At 43.1% G+C, this 23498-nt stretch overlaps 1 long non-coding RNA gene across 1 annotated transcript in view; it reads left to right on the top strand.

The window, feature by feature from the left end:
• LOC140702446 (uncharacterized) overlaps positions 1–22616 on the top strand; it is a 94559-nt gene extending 71943 nt beyond the window's left edge. Inside the window, exon 2 of the long non-coding RNA XR_013538920.1 lies at positions 21233–22616. This is a non-coding gene — a long non-coding RNA (uncharacterized LOC140702446). The remainder of the gene's footprint in view (positions 1–21232) is intronic.
• Positions 22617–23498: the final 882 nt, after the last annotated feature.

Raw genomic sequence — 23498 nt, 5'->3', positions numbered from 1 at the left:
CACTAGAAGCTGTTCCAAGTCCTCCATACAGAGCACGTCGAGACTGAAGGATGCCTAATTATTCATGTTAAACTCTTATCTTCTCCCTTATTTATTATGAACTTCTTTGGATCTTACATTGCATTACATTCAATTAAAAGTTACTGATATATTTTAGGAATGGTTTTCCCAGTTCCATTCCTTGTCCAATGGGTTTCCATGACCAAGCAGAGATTCAAACCCATATCTTCAGTCCTTGTCCATCCCTCTATCCACTACATCATACTGGTGTATTTAATCATTTTGAAAAGGAATTTACTCAACAAATGAGAAGGAGATTGAGCAAGCTTCCCCCCCCCCCGTGCTCACCTTCCTAGTGTGAAGCAACAGAGTGTGAGGAGGCCCTCTTCAGAACCATGATTCTGCTCTGTTCCAACTTCTGTGGAAAGCCTTCATGGGCAGAAGACCAAACCAGTGAGGGGTGGGACCAAGATGTACCCCTCCTCACGAGTTGAATAAACACCATTCAAAATGCCTAAAGGGGATTCTGAATACAATTTTAGCACATACCCTACCGAGTTTGGCCTTCAGATTCTTAATCTCAGAATACTCAACAAAAAACAAGTGTGAGGGGTGCTGTATGAATGAATTTTGACATGGAATGATCTGGCCTGCCTCTTTTGGAGTAATGTGCCAATCAGAATTTGTTTATCCAATTGTGGCATCTTCCAAATGTCATTCTTGGCTCTAAGAATTAATGATGTAAAGAATACCCCTAAATTCTTTATTCTTGTCAATGCAGGACAAGGGATGTAAATCATCTCTTGCCTCATAGTCCCAGGCAAGGATGAAAAAGTGCAATGAAATCTCTCAAGGCTTCTGATAGGGTTCTTGCAGTGATGAGAAAGTTGTTTCGAATCCCTTTGTTGGAGAAAGATGGAATATAAATAAAATAAAATGAATGAATGAATGAATGAATGAGTGAAGGAAGGAAGGAAGGAAGGAAGGAAGGAAGGAAGGAAGGAAGGAAGGAAGGAAGGAAGGAAGGAAGGAAGGAAGGAAGGAAGGAAGGAAGGATATTTTGCACGCACAAACATATACACGAAATGCCCAATTGCCTTTTTTGCTCCAAATTGCACAAATTGTGAATTGCACAAATGATGCAGAATTGACCAAAAGGTTGGAAGATCACTGCTTTAATTAAGAATTTGATACTTTAGATGAGTTGTTTGGGTTCTTAAAAACAACCAGGTAGTTTGTGCATGCTTGCTTTGTTTGTCTGAATTTTGGTTCCAAAAAGAAAAAGATGTTTGAGACATTTTACATGAATTAGAGACCTGGAACAGAAATAAAGGAAGCCCTTCGTCTTACCAAACAGGAGCTTTCAGAGGTCTTGCTGAAGTGTCATCTGAGTCATTTCTCACCTCCAGACAAAAGTAGAAGGAGAAGCATTTTTTTTCTTATGAAGTTGTCCACAATTGGCACAGAGTTATCTCTGTGCAAAAGCTATGTTCTGCTCTTGGAGAAGCAAAAAAGAGGCAATCCATTCCTGAACTGCTTCTGAACCTCAAATATCTGTGAAAAACGTAGCAGGAATCGACATTTTGCACTACGAGCAAAATTTGCTGTGAGGAGTTATTTGCACTCATGGATCAAAGAGTCAGGATTTGCTTTCTTGTTAAGAATATATCGAAATACACTGAATGCATATTTTGAGCACATTATAAAATGTGCAACTTGAGGAAAAAATCTATAATGAAAGTGGTATTTAATTCATACGACAATTTTTGGGGGGAGTCTTCTTTACAGATTTATTTATTTATTTATTTATTTATTTATTTATTTATTTATTTATTTATTTATTTGTTTGTTTGTTTGTTTGTTTCTTTGTTTGTTTGTTTGTTTGTTTGTTTGTTTATTTATTTGTTTGTTTGTTTATTTATTTATTTATTTATTTATTTATTTATTTATTTATTTATTTATTTATTTATTTATTTATTTATTTATTTCAATTTGTATCCCACTCCCATTAGTGTCGAGGCACTACTCTGGATGGTTAAACATATATAATAGAAAACAAAAATAAAGATTTAAAAATTAAAAGCAACAACAATAGCCTGGTAAACAGATGGCAACAACTAATCATATAAAACTGAAGCACATCGAGGAAAAGTGGGGGGGGGAGAAGAAGGAGGAGGGGAGGAAGATGGTCAGCTGGGGTCGCTGTGGAAAGCCTCCCAAAAATTTCACAGGGAGGGGGCTAGGCGGAGCTCCTCTGGGAGCTGGTTCCATAAAACTGGAGCCACTAGAAAGAAGGCCCTAACTCTTGTAGATCCCGCCCTTGGGGCAGCCACCTGGAGGAGCCTCGACTGGGATGATCTTGTGGGTTGGGCGGATGGCATTAAGGAGACATGCTCTGACAAGTAACATGGGCCCAAACTGTGGAGGGATTTGTGTCTATCAGAACTTCAAACCTGCTCCAAGATGCAACAGGCAACCAGTGGAGGTGAGCCAGAAACAGAGTGATGCGGTCAAATTTACTCACACCCACCACCAGTTTGACTGCCGCATTCTGGACCCACTGGTCTCTATATCAGGTTCAAGGGGAGCCCAACATAGAGGGTGTTGCAGTAGTCAATCTGGGAAATGACCAGAGCCTGCACCAAAGTCCTAATTATTATTACAGTAATAAATGATTACTGCTGGAATGTAATCATGTACTTGCAGGGACATATATGTGATACAAACCAGAAACTGACTCATCCCCATCCCATCTAATAAAGTTGAAAGTAAGAATCAATCTCTCTCTCTCTCTTACACCCATACACACACACACACACACACACACACACACACACACACACACACACACACACACACACACACACACACACACACACACACACACACACACACACACACACACACAGAGAGACAAGAAGAGACTATTTAAAGAAAGGATACAGCTGAATATGGTGAAAATGCAATATATGGCAATGGACATCTCCAAACTAGCAATTTAGCATGGAAGCTGAGGGCAAATTTCCTATGTTACGACTTTTAATACCCAGACGATTTGTCGACACTCGCAATTCCTGCCTCAGGCGAGTGTTGTGCTGCTGTTCTAATGGGCCTAGTTTGTTTGGCTGTCAGAACGGCAAAGAAATTGGTAGCAGAAGGCTCTTGCCCTGCAAACGGCAGAGATAATTAGAAGGTCTGTCAGGAGGAGGAGGAGGAGGAGGCTGAAGGGCTTCATATGCTGTCACATGAGGACGTGTGCTTGGGACAAAAAGGAGAGAGTCTGGCAGTGTTATGTGAGCTGTTTGCTCTGGGGGCTGTTGGTTCATCCCCCTTCAGCTCCAAACTACAACATGATTGCAGAGACTGTTGGAGTTATTGCAACCTCGCTTGCTGCCTTCAATAATTTTGACTGGGAGGGACCTTTTTGGGCTGGGGTGGCTGCCAATCTTTAGCAGCACTGCCCAATAGTTTCCTTCTGTGCCTCTGATTCAAACAGAGCCACACCTCCCTGATAAGTTAGCCTTCTCTTTTGTCTGTTGGAGTCAGTCATTCTGTTGAAGTCTGTTGAAAGCTGCCATGTTTGCTATAAGTTTGTTTTTTGATCTGTTAAGTAAATAAAACAATTTTAGCATTTCTCCTGTTAGTGTCTCAGAGTAAGTTACTGTGACTGTAAATGCCAGTTGATGAGAAAATGAGGGTGGAGTAACCTGGCGAACTTGAAGCAATTCTGCTCTGTGAATCCCTCCACTTCTGCAGCACGGTTAGACAAATTTAACCAGAGGTAAAGACCAGAGTACAGAGTGCTGTCCTCGGAAGATGCCGGCCACAGAGACTGGTGAAATGTTAGGAAGAACAACCTTCAGAACACAGCCAAAGAGCCTGAAAAACCCACAACAACCATTAGATCCTGGCTGTGAAAAGCCTTCGCGAATACAAATTTAACCAAAATTTGTAACTCTGAAACAGAGACCACATCTGTCCCTTCCACTTGCCCAAATGAGGCAAACTCTTCAGATCCTGGAATGTAACAGCCATACCCTTCCTCCTGAATTCCCCAGAGGTTTCGATCTGTTGTAGAACAGGGTTGTGAAAACTATGCAGTCCTTACCAGGACTTTTAATTAGAAGTGGGGGAAATGTCATTTTACCCCCATCTATTTTTTCTTTTAACTTCTCAAGCTCATTCCATCTTGAATACGCAGGAATTTTCACATTTTAATGCATTAAAAACCCCATTATCTCTTGAATGCAACAGTTTAGGTCTTATATACATACAACAATCATATACAGTGGTGCCCCGTATAGCGAGGTTAATCCGTTCCGGATTAACCTTCGCTATGCGAAAACATCGCTGTACGGGCAAGGAAAGCCTATTGGAACGCATTAAACTTAGTTTAATGCGTTCCAATAAGTGTCCAAACTTACCCCTCCAGTGATGTTTTCGCGTCCGGCAGCCATTTTGGAGCCGCCGATCAGCTGTTCGGCGGCTCCAAAATGGCCGCCGGACGCCCCAATCGTCGCAAAGCGAGTGCGGCGATTGGGGCAGATCCGTATAGCGATCCCCAAAAAGGGATCGCTATACGGATTCTTCGTTAAACGGTGCGCTCGTTAAGCGAGGCACCACTGTAGTCTAATGTTTGAGGAAGTGGACTTGATCCATGAAAGCTCACATTAAAATATAGCAGTTAGTCTTCAAATAGCCACAACATATTGTCAGTTGTGTTTTTATTTGTTGCTTTAAGGTTTTTTGTTTCGTTTGTCTAACATCTTAGAGCAGTGGTTCCCAACGTTGGGTCCTCCGATGTCCTTGGACCAGGACTCCCAGATGCCTTCACCACTAGCTGTGCTGACCAAGATTTCTGGGCACCCATGTTTGGAAACCATTGTCTTAGAGCGATTCTTGGCAGAGACCTCTACTTACTGCTGCCACTTAGGAAGAACTAAGAATTAATTAATGTATTAATTAATTAATTTACTAATTAATTTACTAATTAATTACTTTACTAATTAATTAATTAATCAATCAATCAATCAATCAATCAATCAATCAATTAATTAAATAATTTATTTATTTATTTATTTATTTATTTATTTATTTATTTATTTATTTATTTATTTATTTATTTATTAGATTTCTATCCCGCCCTACTAGACAATGTCTACTCAGGGCGGCTTACAATAAAACATACCATAAAACAGTCGAGACAATTTAAGTCAATGGTAACAGTATTGTTCAAGATGGGCAATGTGAGGAAAAACTAAAGTAAGAAGTAAAAGTTAAATATTGACAGGAGGGAAGGCCTGCCTAAAGAGCCAAGCCTTTAATTGGCTCTTAAAAACACCCAGCGAGGGTGCCAGGCAAATCTCTGATGGCGAGCTGTTCCAAAGTCGAGGGGCCACTGCCGAGAAGGCCCGGTTTCTTGTTCTTTCTTTCCGGGCTTCCCTCGGTGTTAAGCCCCTCAGCCGTCTTTCCTGGCTATATCTAGTGACTCGAGTAGATCTAGGTGGAAGAAGGCATTCCACTAGGTATCGAGGTCCTAAACCAAATAGAATAGAATAGAATAAGGGGTCATTCATATCTATTTTGGTAGTGACTAACATTAAGCCACATATATGCAGAACTCAGCTTATACCGTACATTTCCTGCAAAGCAACAGAGATGTGTGAACTATTGATACATTTAGCTTGTTCCATTATATCATGTCTTTCTCTCTGATTTATAACCAGAGATGGGGAGAAAAGTTACTTTTGTGGATCTACAACTCTCGGAAAATGGTAGCTAGTGTGGCCAATGGCTTTAATAAACAGCAGTTTTTTAAAAAAATCACATTAATAGCAAAAATATCGCTTCTTCATGGGAAAACATTACATTGAAATATGAGCAGTGTAATATGTTAATTTTGATGGGACGATGTGGCTACTGATATATAGGGGAAGATGGAAATTTCTCAGTGCATTTACTGACACTTTCTATGTCAACATAATTCTTGAGAATTCATATGCACTATTTTGTGATGACTTATACGATGATGTATAAGAGCTTAAGAGGATTTAATAAGTGGCAGTTTGACTAATGCAGTTTGGTAAATAGCTCATGGGACTTTTTTCCCCCACCTGTTTCTTAGTTTTATGAGACATTCCCTCAAACTTCCCATGCTGCTAATGAGAAACGCCTTGAAAAATACAGAATTGTTGAGAATCTGCTGGGATAGGAAGGGTTCAAAAATGGACATGTGTCTGAGATATTAACGCACACAACAGGATATCTGACATCCCTCCTTCACCAATGCAAAGATTGTAAGATTCTGAGGACAGAGGCTTGTGATGATGATTTAAGTGATGATGATGATGATGTGAATATCCATGGACTTTCCACAAAATCACACCAGATTTCCCCTAGATTTAAGTTATTGCTGGAAAAAAGTTTTTTAAAAAGTAAAAAATCCAAAAAGAAAAGCAAGGTGTAAAAAGGATGTGCATTTTCTATCATAGGCTTGGAGACATTTAGGTGTATTTCTTAAGGAACTGAGCAGACAACGCTTTTATACACTTTTGAGAACTGAGAAAACAGCTTTACTCTTTGAACAGTAACTCACTACTTTGGGGGCCTTTGAATGTCCATTGTAACCAAAGATGTTGGACAAAACCTTCGCAAGCTGTAGCCCCACCAAAAGAAAATGGGGGTAATTAATTTAAGGAACATTTGTATATTCATAAAAAGAAAATTAAAAAAATGGAAGGAGAAACAACACAGAGCACAAGACAGTCAAAATTAAGCACTTCTCAAACGTGATTGATTGCCAAAAAGGAACATAACTTGAAACCAACAAGTCTTGAAAGAAGCCTTCGAAAAAGTATTTTTAAAAAATAGCTGGACTGTGGCCATAACGTAAGTGTTTTTTGGCTTCATGCATGCTTTAAGTGTGTTAAGGGAATATCTAGCGGTGAATCCCTCAAGTGGCATGAAATTTGTCGTATACCTATGCCTTTTTTTGCTCCAAGTACAGCTGTCTGTATCCTATTAGAAGAAGCGAGTCAAAGCATTTCATTCTTTTACAACCTCTGTGAAGCCTTCTGATTAAACCAGGGATTGCCTCAAACCAACATGGTGCCCTTCACATCACAGGAGCCACGCGGGCAGGCTGAGGCGTTTTTAAAGAGATAACTATCCAACCACTCTCGGCTTGGCCTCTGCCATCAAAATTCATTGGGGTCATTTTGGTCTTTGATAGTCGAATACTGCCTGAAGGGGTGGGTTCGGGGGGCTCCATCGGAACAAGTGGCCTCTCGGGAGTGGCGTCCCATGTCCAGCCAGGCCCGGCTTCATTTGTCTTCTGCGCTGTCATTCACGAAGCCACTCTAAATCTCTTTAAATGCAAAACAGCTGCCGCTGGCGCGGAAACGCGCTTAGGATCCCCTGGCAGCCAGCCGCTCAAAAGCTGACCTTGAAGGCTGCCCATCCCATAATACTCTTCATTTGGAAACAATTAAGCCCTCCATTGGAGATCCTCTCAAAAGGAGCCCTTTCCACAGGTCCTCTAATCGGCCACAACACTCTTTCCCTTCCCTCCCTTTTCTGGGGAATAGCCACCGTCTCCTTTAAAACGCATCTAAGCCTTGCCAGCTGTTTGCCAGACCGTAACCATATCCTTAGTAGGGGAATTTGCCATCGTAATTTTATTTATTTTGCTGCGTTCAGCTGTACAGGGCGAGGGTGTGTGTGTGTGGGGGGAAGCCGAGCCAAAAAAGCAGGCCGGCCTTTCCTCACACTCAGGGCGTCCTTACAAGAATGCGCGTTTCCTCTTGCTTGCTCTCCGGATCAAGGGGGTCTTGTTCATTTCACACATGTTTGGCATCAAGCATTTGGCCTTGCTATCGCCCGAGTCTCTGAGTGATATGATGAACTTGAGATTAATCTCTTTTAAGGAGAAGCATCTGGATGTAAGCTAATAAACTCTCAATTTGTAACAGGGAAGGCGAGCCTGCTCTCTCGGCGGCGGGGTTCACTTTGTCTCAAACCTTGGCGGTTTTGGAAGGCCACGGCTAATCGCATAAACCAAGCACCAAATTCGGGCCAGTCTGCCTCGCCTCTGTCCTCCCTTTTCGGAAAGAGTTTGTCGGCCAGATGTGTCGGCAGTGTACCCCTTGCTGGGGGACATTAAACCGGCAACACTCTTGATCCAGGCCGACTGACACTCAATCGGCAGCTTCTGGAAAACTTCCCCCTACACTGGGAGAGTTCCTGACACAAACCAGCTGAAAACCTTGCCATGCCAGGAAGTGCTACAGCTTGACTCTGTGACAGATCGGCAGCACTTGATGCTCGCTCAGGATCCTTAGTGGAAGGGTGGGCAGGGGGGCGAGAAGGATGGAAATCTCCTCATTCCTTCTTGCCCAGCCGTTGAGCCACTAATCACAGTCTAGATTAGGCAACTGGATACTATTTCAACGCAACATGGATCTTGTTACTGGTGCTTTCCTTTTCCATACGTGCGCATGTGTGAATTCACGCAGAGATGGAGCGTGGCCTGGAATTCTCTAGCGTTGGGCAGCCTTGGGGCCACCGGGCCTCAAAGAACCCCTGAATCATCTCGGAGAGATGGGAAACTGAGCCGCTATACAAAAGGGGGAGAAGAAGAATTTAGTGAAGGTGAAAAATTTTCTAAAGAGCCGTGCTGCACCCACTAACACTGCTTTGGAAAGGGAAGAACGCCTTGCCTCCCAAATAGGTATAATCTCTCTTTCTTCTCCCTGTCTCAAATGCAAATGGCTAAAAAAATGTGCTCTAAACATTTGCACAAGGAAAAGTATATACACAAATGAATACAAATGTAGGAGCATTTTTAAATGAACACACAACTACACCCCCCCGTATAATCTCTCTTGTGAGAATAACATCTCATCACCCAGTATAAACCAATGATAGAATAAGAACTCAGGTGGGCTCCAGCTTCACAATTAGAAGGTGATAAAACATCATTCTACCAAAAACAACTGTTTTCACAGCTTCCAGAATTACACAATAAGGTAACCCTGTGCTTACCTTTTAATAGCCAATTACTGAATACAGTGGTGCACCGTATAGTGACATTAATCTGTTCCAGGATTAACATCGCTATCCGGATTCATTGCTATGGGGGGGGGAACCCATAGGAACACATTAAACTCTATTTAATGCGTTCCTATTGGGGAAAAACTCACTGGTAAGCGAAGATTCCCCCATCCGGCCGCCATTTTCGCTGCCCAGTAAGTGAGGGCAGGGCGCGAAAACGCTGTGGGTGGCCATTTTCTGCACCCGGCAGCCATTTTGGAACCGCCAATCAGCTGTTTTCTAAACATCGCAATGCGAAGATCGGTAAGCAAAACGCTTACCGATCATGGCAATGCAATGTTTAGCCTATCTAAATATTGCAATGCAATCGCATTAGCGATAGCAAAAAACGCGTCGCTATGCAGATTCGTCGTTAAACGGTGCACTCGTTAAGCGAGGCACCACTGTAGGCCAATTTGCAGTTTGCAGAGCTGAGAAGCCTGAGGGTAGGAGAAACAAAGTCCCTTTAAATTGTACTGCCTCCATTTTTAATTGCCAGTTGGGCATCTCCTCTGTTTTTGCCCTGAGTCCACATTGCATAATTTGCAGGCCAACCTGTTCTTTTCTGGTAGACTTCAGGCAGTGCTTCTCCCTCTTCTCCACTCTTGGCTCCTTTGGAAAAACATAAAAATCTCACACCCGCTTTTCCAACACACTCTCCTCAATTCTTTTGTTTGAAATATGGACTATTATAGCCCAAAGCTAATGAGGAGATGTATACATTTAGAGGCGGAGGAATTAGCTTTTGGGACATTAATACATTCTGTGTTCTTTGCTCAGCTGTCCCCCACTGCACTGTCAAATACCACAAACCCCATTCTGCACTGCAACTCTAAGATAAAGAAGGAGAAAAAACAGAAATCTGATGCTCTGTGGCACATCAGAACCTGGCACTGCATGCTTAAGAAAGTCACAGATCTATTTTTATAAAATACATAGTAAGCAATGCTCTGAATCCTATTGGACAGTTTCCCCAGCATAAGTGCAATGGCATCGAAAAAAGAGAATTACTGGTTTTTAACAAATTACTGCTTTCATTTCATATTGGAGGTCCGCTCACAGGACTGGAGTGTTCTGAAGAATACAAGCAAGGTCTTGGTAACTAGCAGCTATCCACTGCTATTCATTGACACTGAACTAAAATCAATAGCTTTCTGACCAATGGCTTATAAAAATAATGTTCTTCAACTTGCATACACCTTCACTGAAATACTGATGGATCCCTGCAATTTGCGGACAGTCACCACATTTTGGGTCTCCTCTCTTAGGACTAAACCCGTTGGCTAGTTCTAACTAGCGTTTCCTTGGCTGAAATCCTGTTTCTTAGTGTAGTTACGTGGCCTGTTGAATCAAAGCGAAGTGTGCCACTTATATACCATCTTATAGTGCTTAAAGCACTCTCTGGGCAGTTTACAGTTTAATTATGCAGGCTACATATTATCCCCCGAGTAAGCTGGCTATTCAATTAGTGACGTTGGAAGGCTGGAAGGCTGAGTCAATCTTGAGCCAGCTATCTGAGCCCTGATTTTGGGATCAAATTCAGATCATGAGCAGAGGCTTGACTGCAGTACTGTAGTTTAACCATTGTGTGCCACAAATCAGTGGCAATTTGTTGAGTCAACTTCTCCATCGATTTTGTTGACTCAACGAGCCTGCTTTAGTTTCAACTTCCTACACTAAGCAATAGGACTTCCACCATTATTATTAAATCAACACTTGCATGCATCCAACAGATTCAGTATGTCTGTGGTTGTTGGGACTGACCATCGCATATAACCCTTTTAGATTACTGGGTACGCCCCTCACCTCCTCATTGCTGGTTGAAAGATAGCTCGGTGGTCTAGGTAGAGGTTGGAAGTATGATTTGCTCCTGTACTTCCTTCACAGGGGCTGGACTCGATGATCCATTGAGCCCCTTCTTGTTCTGCAATTCTGAGATGCTGCTGATGATGAAGAAGACAACAAGCCAAACAAAGAGGAAACCTTGAACTTGCTATCCACAGTGAGCAGCAGCCAGAAAGGTCACCCTGATCACAGGTTTCTTTTCTATATTATGAGACACGTTCAGTTTAAATACTCATAGTTTATAAGGTCTAAATGCAGCTGCTTATCCCAGCGTGAGCAGACCCACTACATCAATTGCTGAATGATAAGCCAACCTTTGATTCAACGGGCCTGCCTCTAGCTAGGACTCAAAACTAGATTTAGGTCTCAAAGCATATCTCTTGATAGAAACGAGCATCAACAAATGTGAGGCCGGTCCGTGTCCTCCCTCCACCAACGCACATTTTTTGGCAACACATGTGCCTGGCATCGTCCAAGAAATCAGGCTGTTATCAAGAACTCTGTTTGTAAGACTTTGGATTTTCAAAGCTAGTCACAACAGAACGAGGAGTAGCTTTTTAATTTGCCACCAGCTGGAGTTCACTTTTATTGCTTAATAGTGGGAAAACAAGACATTTTTTTAAAAAGGATGATAAGAAAATAGTTTCTTCCCTCAGATCTTTGGGATTAATACATACCTGTGTAGACATATAACATACATGTGATCCAATGGGATTTTGCTGAAGACACACACAAAAAAGACTTCTGTTGGGTAAATAAACTGTATTGGTCTAACAAGCTGGCATGCACAGAGCCGGAGTCTGAAAGGGGAGACCTGAGGTGGAATGGATTACTCATTGAGGCAACTTGGCTGTTCCACTAATAAAATCAAGTGTTGGAACATAAATGTTTTAATTTCAGTGCAAATGTTGTGAGCGAGACCAGCCCCCTTCCCCCCCCCTTCAGTCCCCCTCCCAGCCTCGACTAATCCATTTAGAGACAAATTTACATTTTATTTCCCCAAACCCATTAGCATTAATATAAAGGTCAACACTGAAAAAGGCAGCCTCCTGAGCTAACGTTCCAGTATAAGGCACTCTCTTACCAGAGGCGGCCACCAAGGGTCTCTCCCCCACTGAGGCTGACAAGAATTTTTAATTTAAGAGGTTGCGCTTTCATCACAAGACTCAGGGCGGGAAGAGCAGGATCGACGCGCACAACCATCTCCAAAGCGAGCTGAGAGCATCAGGCTTGGCCATAACTAGGACACGGACAAAATCGAAAGCCAAGAGAACTGATCAACCCTCAGACCTTCTACTCCGTATAGAAAGAGGTCACATTTGCTGGTTCTGATTCTACCACACACAGATTCAACCAAAGTCCTGAGATTGACTGGTGGATTACATAAGAAGAGCCCCACTGGATCAGGCCAAGGGCCCGTCTAGTCCAGCTTCATGTATCTCACAGTGGCCCTTCTAGATGCCTCTCGAAGCCCATGAGGCCATGACACTTGTCTCCTGATACCCCTCCATTGGAAGTTGTAGTAAAAAAAAAAAATTAACACACACACACATTTTCACACAGTAGTCTGGTTATAGTTAGATTGAGACAGAAGGACCTATGTCTCTGCAGGTGAAGAAAGACTATTTTGTTCTTCTTTTCAGGAGATAGGATCTGGGTTAACCATCCTAGCCAAGGTTTTTCCAAACCATTACCCAGAATGTCAGACAGTCTTATGCTTGGTGGACCACTATTTTTAAAATATAACTAAACTATTTTTTTTTAATATAACTAAACTGGAAGTTTTTGATGCCGAAAAAAGTTCTGGAGAAATTGGTTAACTTAGATGAAGTACCACTGATTGTCAGGCACCAGATCTAACACTGAAGGCGGATGATTGAAACCTGGAAACTATATATGTAACGGCCCATTTTTCTCCTCATCTGAGAGACAGTGGGGTATTTTCTGATGCCGAAAAGTCTTACATGCATGAGACTAATTTTTGTGCCAACTGAATAAATGGAACTATTAGAATAGTAGAACTATTATACCTGCTGCCTTGTTTCATGAGTGGTTAAAACTTAGAAGCACCGGATGGGTTGCTTGCAACTGGTTGATCAATCTGGCTGAAAAACAACAACAAGCAAACAAGCCATCCAATGCTTCCAGGTTTTTAAAGAGAAAAGGCAATTCTCCTGTCACCCATTTTATTATCCTTACATTGCAATTAGGAGCTAACATTGAGATTTGCTACGACCACTCTGTAGGAGGGCAGTCTTCAAAGCAGGGTTTCGCCCTTCTAAACCACTGCATTGTTATTGTTTTATCAGTATTAAATTGCATTGGGCAATGAAGAAACGGGTGGCCGAAAGCACATTTTTCCATGGACCAAGATAATGTCCTTAATGGATAGTTCACTTGCCTTTCTATAGGGATGGAGATGTATATATCAATTCTGTTTTTGAGAAGATTTCATCAAAATGTACAATATTCGTTACATTCAAAATGAAAAGAATGTGAGGTGTTTTTTTTTAAAAAAAAATCTTGGAATCTAAAGTTGAGAGACTTGACGATCTTGAGCCTTTGAGTGCATTAAGTCTTTAATGTCCGGGTGCAAATCCCCATCTCTTCAATCAAAGGTGTACTGAATTAATGTTACCACCTCTCTCTCTTTCAATCTCTCTCTCTCTCTCTCCTTTTTCTCTTTTTCACAGACTCCTTTTCTTCCGTCCCTGTATGATGAAGCAGAGACCACAAGGTCTTCTCCATGCAATCTGCTTGGTGAAAAATGGACTTGGATGAGGAGGAATTTTCATCATCATCATCATCATCATCATCATCATCATCATCATCATCATCATCATCATTATTATTATTATTATTATTATTATTATTATTATTATTATTATTATTATTATTATTATTATTATTATTGGAAAATTTGACAACATCCAGAAACTGCTTCCTCTTCAAGATGGAAGCCATGTGAAATTTTGAAGGAGTCAAATATGAGAGAGAGTAAATTTTACTAAATTTTCTGACTCTTCTCTTCCTCCCTCCCTCAATCATTTGTACTAGGATTTGATGGGATAGTTGAAAAAGTGCTCCTTTCCTGTAAGAGAGATCTCTCCTTGCTTCCACATCAGTTCTATTCATCAGCCATTCCATTCTGTTAATGCCTCATCCATACATAACACAGTGTGTATAAAGCAATCAATACAGACTGGTATCATTCTATTAATGTTCTGCCACTCAGCCGGTTAAAGAGGCCTGCGGATGAAGAAAGGGGGCATGGGGTGTATAACGGGGTGGGAGGGGGAACAGGGGGGGCGGTGGCTGGAAAGCAAAACCTTCCCCCATCCTTATGGAAGCCCGTTAAAATTAATTGGAAAAAGCTTTTAAAGACCCAAAGACGAAGACCAAATGGATGACATGCGCACTGCCTCATCCCCGACGCCGATTAGGGAGGTCACCGCGAAGCCCTAGATTTATGCGGAAGGCTGTGGGGATGGAAAATTGAGACAAAAGCGTTTGGATTTTATTATTCCATTTACTCTGACCCGGGGCCAGTGAAGGGTTTGGGGAGCCTGGTTTATGTATTCAGCTGGTTGCCACACCGACCGACATTTGGAGGCACTTAAACAGCCTGCCCCCAACTTACAGCTGTAACAACACCGTATCAAATACAGGTTAGAGTGGAAACGCAGACCGAGCGTCTCCAACAGGTGCATTGAGAGGGTTTTTCCAATTGCCTTAGCCCTGGAAATATTTCCCTGGATGGTGTGGGCTTTAACAAATGTGTAATCCCCAGTGGAGAACCTTCAGTGAGAATCAGAGGCTCCCAAAGAAAGCTTGACTTCACAAAATGGAGCCTAGGCAGTGGTCGTGTTTGTTTGTTTATTTATTTTAAACAGAGCCTGCAGTTCGAACAAAGCAAAGACTGAAATGCCTGCAATGAAGGCATTTAGAGGCAGAGGCGGGCACTCAGCAAAATGGCAGTCAGCATTTTCAGCTAAAGGGCATCTAGACAGAGCTCTCCTGAAAAGCAAAAGCCAGAAACCAATGCTAGGTAGATCCCTCTATTCTGGCCCTCATCATCCTCATGACAGTAATAACACCTTAGCACCGCTCGGCAGTTCCTCAACATCCAACTTAACAGAATTGCAGAAGGAAGGTGGGAATTCACCCGCAGCAGATGGGCAGGTGGCCTTCCTCATCCATGCGGTATAGTTCTTTCATATTGGATCATGGAATCCGATTGAGTGGCCCAATGGAGAGCTTGCTCCTGCATTCCTCTGACCAACCAGAACAAAGAGGTGGCAGCAGGGACGTGGTGAACAATCAAAAACCACAGCTGCACAGGGTGGTATTGCAAAGCCGTGGATAGCCGCAAGACGTGGGATTCAAAAGAGAGAGTCTGTCAAGAGGTCCACCTGCGGGGGATGTCTTGATCTGAACATCTCTCATCAGGGGACTCCTCTGGAGGGCTGCAGAAGATGTTCATCTGCTGTAGCCTTTGCCAGTGCAGGAGCCCACGGCTACCAGGAGCCCATAGAAAACTTGTCCATCATCTACCTCCATCTCCGAGTAGGAGAAAAGAATGTGATGTGGGTCCCCCAGGATGGAATCCATGGCGGCCGAGTCAGCAGCATCTTGTTCCTTGGGTTTTGTGCTCACCCCTTGATGCCAGGATGAAGTGCTCTCTGATGTCAAAAGGACGAGGGAGGTTAGGGTTAAGAGCCCAGCTGGAATGGCTTCTGGGCCAGCTGGTTTATTTATTTTTTTATTTATTTTATTTATATCCTGCCTATCTAGCCCCACAGGACCACTCTAGGCGGTTCTGGAAAGACACTCACAGGATAATGCACCCAGCTCTGCTCCAGATACAAAGGTGCATGAGCATCATTGCGACTCATTAACAGATTTAGATGTTCAGTTCAATAACCTTTATTGGCATAGGAAAATTAAAAACACATAAATAAAAAGTTAATAAAAATAATAATAAATAGTAGTTACACGGCTAAAAATGTAACAAGAAACACGATGGGATACTTGGGATTGTCTGTATGTTTTGCTTTTGTTTTTTTCCAGTTCAACTCTGGTATTCCTTATTCCTTTTTTTAGATTATTATTAATGGAGGAGGAGGAGGAGGAGAGTGTAATGGGGCACAGAAAACTTTCCTTCTCTTTTTTGACTGATATCTAGAATGAAGGCAAGAGAGCGGAGAGTTAGAAATAATGGCATAGTTGGAATATAAGGTGGGAGGGGAAAGTAGCATTTCTGACCACTTCAAGGTGCCTTATTAACCCTCCTTCTCCAGTACGACCATTCTATAGAAGATGTACACAAGGAAAATGCAGAGAAGGAACACAATATCCACTTCTATTAAGCAAACTGGTCTCCATTCCTGCAGACAAAGAGAAAGGGAGAAATATGTAAATTTCTTTTTTTTTCCAACTCTTCTTTTCTCCCCACTTTAAAAAGAGAGGGAGGGAGAGAGAAGGACCCCCCCCTTGCTATTTGAAAACAGTCCGAGCTGCTGCTAGAGTAATGTTCTTACATATAAATTGAAATCCTTTTTGATATTTACACTACTGATTTCTGCACTTTCTTTAATCTCTTCTTTCAAATTAATAGACAATAACAGCAGATTCTTTCCTTGGCTGGCTTGCCCGCTTGTGCATATTTACCCAAGTGTCTAGAGTGGAGATTGTACACATTTCTCTAATCCACCTGGCTGTGTTAGTTAAAAGCCCAGATAAAATCAGCTGCACTTAAATCTTAACCTTTTAAGTCTGAAATGTTTTTGAACGTCTGGGTTCATGGCAACTGTCCGGAGGGTGGGGGAGAAGGGGAAAGAGCAGGGGGCCTGAAGAATGTTAAAGCTGGTCATCATTTATTTTCTCTTCCTCTCTTCCCCCCCCCAAAAAAAAACCTTGCTCTTAACTCTTATGGATTGTCCACATGATCAAGGGAAATTGTCTTTAAGTGACAAAAGAAGCTGTAACACTTTAAGGCAATTCCTGTGATATTGTGAGCTCATAGAAAGAAGAAGACCAGTTTATCAGATAGAAAAGGGCAGGAGGAACAGGCAGGCCCATAACAAGGGTGGGAAGCAACTGGACCTTTATCCAAAGTTGTCACCCAACTTTGGAGGGTGTCAAAATCTAGAGATAAATCTACTAACCAAAGTAAATGTCTACATTTCACAGCATCATTCATTTTTCCTATCCCTGCCTCTTATTCTGCTCCCCTCCTCTCTCTCCTCCCCAATTCCACCATTTTGTCAGAAGCTCCACTGGCAGAAGCAGTATGATGATGGATGTCAAGACCCATGGAAACGAGGTAGCTCTCCTCATCTTGTCCTGCTCATGGGGCTTCCTGATGGATCAGATTGCTTGCTGTTCACAGCAGGAACTGGGGTTAACTGAACGGAATAAGTGAATTCTAACATATCATTGGTTTGCTCTATATGGCTGGAAATCTGAATTTGGTAAGATAGGTGCTTGATGCTGTTCCTGAATAACAGATGATGTCGGTGATTATGATCCTTATCTTCTGTATTGTCCTCACCATCCTCTCATCCTCACAGAGTCATAGACCCATGGGAAAGGGGTGACTCTTAAGAGTCTTAAGAGTCATCTGACCCAAGATTACAGATGGGAAATATACAATATCTGTTGGCTGGTGTGTTTTGCTCCCTTCCACTCCACTCACTGTCATGTTGATGGGAGTGAAGCTTAAGATCTTGAGATGACCGCCTATTTTCTGGTATGGACAAGAGCTGTCCATTTCGAGGACTACCAGCAGAAGGGAAGAGTCTTCCATTTGACAGGCTGCCCTGTCTAGATCTAGCTTACAGATCAAGAACCTGATGGAAGGGGAAATCAGGAACCCTGAAATGGCCCCTCCAAAGTTAGTAGCATCCGGAGTGCAGGTTTATCATGCACCAAGGTCACCTTGCCCTCTGTATAAAAAACATTGTAGTTCAATTTCAATTATAGAAATCCTTTCTAATTTTGCAACTATGCCTATAGATGAGCATTTGAAATTTTATGCAATACAAGCTTAAGAGAGGGTCACCTGGAGCACCTCCAGTAGGCCATCTGGCCTCACCCCACCTGCATAGGGGAGCCCAGGAAAGAGAAAGTCTCCTGAGCCCCTAGCTGACAAGAGTGGGCCTCCCAAGGTGGAGCAAGAGCCACTGACTGATGCAGGATAGCTCAAGGAAGGCACAACAGCAGGAATAAGAGGGAAGGAGTTGAAGGGCTCAGAGTCATCATTGTCATCAATCAGGACAGATTAAGGGGAGATGCAGGAGGAGGCAGATGACACTGGGACCGCATCTTCTACGTGTCCACAGATGTGCAAATGGTGATGGACAACAAGGAGAGCCACCGCTTCCTTCCCAGCCTAGCGGACTGTGGAAGTGGTGGGGCACCTGAGTGTCTGGCAATGCAGCCCTTGGCTGAACAAGCATCCTGCAGCCTCGCTGCCCAATGGGAACCAAGGAATCCACCCCAACTCAGTTTTGGTGCTGGAGATGCAAGAGGCAACAGGTGCAGAAATGGGGGCTCCAGGAGGAGCCGTGCTCTGGCCACCCACTTTTACCAGCCCTCCTTAAAAGGACTGTGCCCAAGATTGGAACTTATTATTTCCCACCTATTTTTCTGGAACTGGGCTTTTGGGGACCCCAGTAAAGTCAACTTGGGGCCCAGCGGAACTGACTGTGTCTTTAATAAGAGGCAGCAATGGCTGACACTGTGGCTTTAATGAAAAGCTGTCTTGAGTGACCAACCAGAATAGAATCCAAGGAATTTTTGCTAGAGGACCAGCGGGACTTATAAAATTATTCTTTTTAGTGATATGTAAATAGCTACTCTATCCAGCATATAGCCATCCCATTCTTTTGAGCATCCATGCGTTTGTTTGTTTGTTTGTTTGTTTGTGTGTGTGTGTGTGTGTGTGTGTGTGTGATTGCAACTTCTGGTGCTTCCCTCACCAGAGGTCCCCTACCCACCACAGAGGGATCAACATGGCTATAGGGCTTTTCCATAGGGTAGGCATTCATCCTACGATAATTAGAACACGTCTTTGTTTGCTGCTGGACACATTACCATGAAATGTGTACATCCTGGACTGGACTTAAATCACTTAAATTCTATATCCCGGACACAAAATGGATTCACACCATGGTTAATCATCTGTATAAAATGGTTAATTTGCAAACCACTCTATAAGGACATCATAATCTCTTTTATGATTTCTCAACCGAAGAAAAAAATCAGCCTAAACTTTATCATAATAAATGCTGAATTACTCCATGTTTAAGATAGTTTTCATTGGATCAGCTCAGGAGGATCATATAAGTAATAATGACCTTCATCATTTATACAGTACATATCAAATGTTCAGTATCTGCCACATCCTTATCTTTTTTTTTTTACTGACCTATACATGTATATATATGGGGATGTGGTGGCGCTGCAGGTTAAACTGCAGAAGCCTCTGTGCTGCAAGGTCAGAAGACCAGGAGTTGTAAGATCAAATCAACATGATGGAGTGAGCTCCCATCGCTCATTCCAGCTCCTGCCAACCTAGCAGTTCAAAAGCATGTAAAAATGCCTGTAGATAAATAGGTACCACCACGGTGGGAAGGTCACAGCGTTCCGTGTCTAATCGTGCTGGCCACATGAGCACGGAAACTGTCTACGGACAAACGCTGGCTCTATGGCTTGGAAATGGGGATGAGCACTGTGCCCTAGAGTAAGACACGACTGGACTAAATGTCAAGGGGAACCTTTACCTTTCTACATGTATACATCTTAACATAAAGATACAATTTCCAAACCATTTCCGATTTCTTGCAAAGAAGGCCTGCAGGATGCACCAGTATGAGGACACAGAACCAAGGAATATGATAATGCTGGAGGCCTTCAAGAGCAAATTGGACAACCCTCGGTCAGATCTCCTTCGATTTGGATCCCTGCATTGAGCAGGGGGTGGGACCTGATGGCCTTAGAGGCCCCTTCCAACTCCATGATTCTATGATAACAGAGCTTCAAGAGGTAGTCAAGAAAAGGTACAAAATCCCAGAAACAGAAACAAATTTTGTTTTAACAAATTTCATATCTAACACCTCTTCCTCAGGCGATGACTGTAGGCCAACCATGGCTATTTAGGAAATACAACAAGGCAGGATTATTTCCCCCCCCCGGAGCAGGGATGTTATTGCAGCCTTTAGAATTGTCGTAACACACCAGTTGAACAGCGTGCTCACCAACAGATGTTGTGGATTTCCTATTTTTGTGTTAACCATCCCACCGTAACCATTCTGGTTCTAGATGTCGCTGTGCCAGCTACAGTCCATGATGGGAACTCTGTAACCGTGTGTTCGAGGATAGTGGTGTCGTGAAGGAGCAGACAAGTTGAGAAAAGAATTGGACAGGAGAAGAGACGTATATGTGCATCACTTTTTCTCTCCCCCCCCCCTTTGTGTGCCTTTTTCTCCCAATTTCGCTTCAACAAGGGTGCTTATAGAACCCAACATAATGGTGCATTGTTTGGCCTGGGATTTAATTTCCCTCCATCACAAGCTGCCACGGCAGCCCCTGTCATTGCAATTTGTCACACTTTTTGTGCGTGCTATATCTTGCCAAAGCCACCTCCCTTCCCCAGCGCCCTCCTCCCTGGGTTGCATAAAATCTCTGTCTGGAATGAAGCTCCTCGTCGTCAATAAAAGAAGCCAAATTTTGCAGTGGAAAGTCAGTGGCTACCATAATCAGTGGAAACTTTTCCCTGTACTCCAACTTCATTCCACACTACAAATTCACACACATAACAGAAAGCACAGTAACAGCTGAAGTCCAACGGTCCGTTCCTGTCTTTCTCCCTTCTCTCTCTCTCTCTCTGCCAGACTATTCACCAGTAGCCAATGGAAGTTGTAATCTTATCCTCTCGGGTGGTAGACCACCAACTGGAATGATGCTGAGGGATGCTATTCCCTTCCCCGAGGAGCTAAGAAACCTTCAAAAAGATATCATAGGGAAGTGAGGGAAAAGGAAGAGACAGGCCAAAGTGGATTAAAGGAAGGAGTTGACCCTACTCTTGACCTGACCCTACACTAAATTGATGGATTTTTGGGTGGGGAAAACCCTTTCTGAATGGCCATTGAAGCTAGTAAGGCAACTCCCCCCCTCCCAGCATCCTTTGGACCTCTACTGTCAAAACTGACAGCTGGTAAAATAAGACAATTTTATTTTTAACCACAGTGTGATAAATCATTTCTCTCTCTCTCTCTCTCTCTGAGCTTTGTAGGTGTGAAGGAGAATGAAGGTGGGTTAAAGCGACTGCAGGAATTCCGCAACGAGTGTTTATTTCATCCTTGAAAGAAAAGAGAGAAGCAAAAGCACGTTGTACTGTTCTTCCTGAGGAAGAAATGAAAGCACATTTTGACCCCCTGAAGAGGCGGGATTCAGCTTGACGGTGTTCGCCACAGGAGCTGTTCCATGGATAATAGGGCTCGGCAAGGCCTGTGGGGGAGCTGTACATAAATACAGCTCTGGAGTGTGGTTCTCAAACTAAGAGGTCAATGGCTGGAGTGCAGCAAGCAGAAACTACTTCTCTCTTGACCAGACAAAGAAAAGAAGCCTAGCTCTCACTTCACTCATTTAATCTTCCTTCTCTGCCCATTCAGAAGCTTCATAGTGTCACCTGCTCAATGAGGTTGAGATAGAATACCTCCGTTCTAGCACATAATGGCACCACCCCATTGCCTTAATGTAGTGAGCTTTCGTTGGTCTTCGGGACACCTTAGGAACTGATTGTTAACAGCCTGAATTACTCCTTTGGTGGGACATTTTTGCTCCATTCTCCTCCTCCCCCAATTCACAACAAAGATCCCCCCAAGACTGCAACTGGAGCATCTTCACGGGGGGACCAAACCAAGGGTTTGTTGCTTTTTGGTACAAATTTGTTGCTTTATGTACAAGGGGAATTGAAAATGGACCAAGGAGGAGTGAGGGAGAGTCAAACTCAAAGGGAGAGCAGAAGCAACGGTAGCAGAAGGTCAGATCTAACAATTGCAAGCTGGAAGTGAATAAATTAAATTGTTTGGCTGGTGCTTTTGAACGAAACATGTGCACTTCTACAAAAAGGTAGAAGGCATTGATCTCCCCCACTGAGTCTTTCTGGAATCATATCTTAGAGCAGAGGTTGCCAACCTGGGGTCCCCAAATGTCCTTGGACTACCACTCCTAGAAATCCTAGCCAGCACAACTAGTGGTGAAGGCTTCTGGGAATTTGAGTCCAAGAAACGCGAGGCTGGAATCCACTTAGAGCTCATGCAAAGCTATATTAGAAGGGAGGGTTTCACATCATCAGCTCCACATTCCCCACGGATTTCAAAGACCAGGGGCAGGATCATGTGGCATCAGAGCAAGAGGTCCTCGTTACGAGAGACTGGGTAGGCCTTTGTGATGTCAAAGGGGGCAAGCTCTTAAGTAGCAGTGAATAATAATAATTAAAACCAACAAAAGAGATGACGATGGGTAACGCAGATGTTTTGTGCTACATTATACATGCCGCACATGTACAAATACCATCCTGATAAGCCAGTGATCCATGGTGCAGGTTGGGAATGGAGAAGAGATGCTTTTGAGCCACTGCACATAATAAAATGAAACCTTATATCCTGCTAGTACTACTTGACTTGAGATCTGATACTTTCCGGGAGACCTTGAGAAGGATGGCAATTTTCTGAGGCTTCATCTGGCAGTAGGTTACTAGGAAGTCACTGAATAGGCTATAGCAGTGCTTCCCAACCTTAGGTGTTCCTGGACTGCAATTGCCAGGAGACTTTACCACGAGCTGTGCTGGCCCGGGGTTTCTGGGACTTGTAGTCCAAGAACAACTGAGTGACCCAAGCTTGGGAACCACTGGGCTACAGAGCAGAGTTGGCAGAACCAAGATGAACCTATGAAAATGGGAAGTTGCGTGGACAAACTGGCAAATGTGGAATAAAACAGGCACCTTCACATCAATGTCAGGGTACTCAACGTCCCTCAACAGGTACTGTGGAGGATTTGATGTACCCTGAGACCTGGCAGCCTTGCTTAGAAGTATACCTGTCAGTATAAACATCCAATCTTTTTTTCTTATTCAGGAATACATTTGTTGTTGTTTAGTCATTTAGTCCTGTCCGACTCTTCGTGACCCCATGGACCAGAGCAGGCCCTCCTGTCTTCCACTGCTTCCCAGAGTTCAGTCAAATTCATGTTGGCCGCTTTGATGACACTGTCCAACCATCTCATCCTCTGTCGTCCCCTTCTCCTCTTGCCTTCACACTTTCCCAACATCAGGGTCTTTTCTAAGGATTCTTCTCTTCTCATGAGATGGCCAAAGTATCTCAGGCATACACCCATGTGTCTAAATGTCAAACATCAACAAATGTCCAGAGGGAAGAATTTGTACTGGGGAAGGCTGGATGATGATCCTGGGGGTCTAAAAAGGGCTGCAATGAGTAGACACCCTTGGCTTCCATCATGCTGGACTAAATGCTGCATCCCATGTATGTTTTCCTTGC

Source organism: Pogona vitticeps, chromosome 12 (genome assembly GCF_051106095.1).
Source record: "Pogona vitticeps strain Pit_001003342236 chromosome 12, PviZW2.1, whole genome shotgun sequence".
NCBI classification, from domain to species: Eukaryota; Metazoa; Chordata; class Lepidosauria; order Squamata; family Agamidae; genus Pogona; species Pogona vitticeps.
The sequence above is the reverse complement of the archived record's forward strand: the minus strand, read 5'-3'. Positions and strand labels throughout refer to the sequence as shown.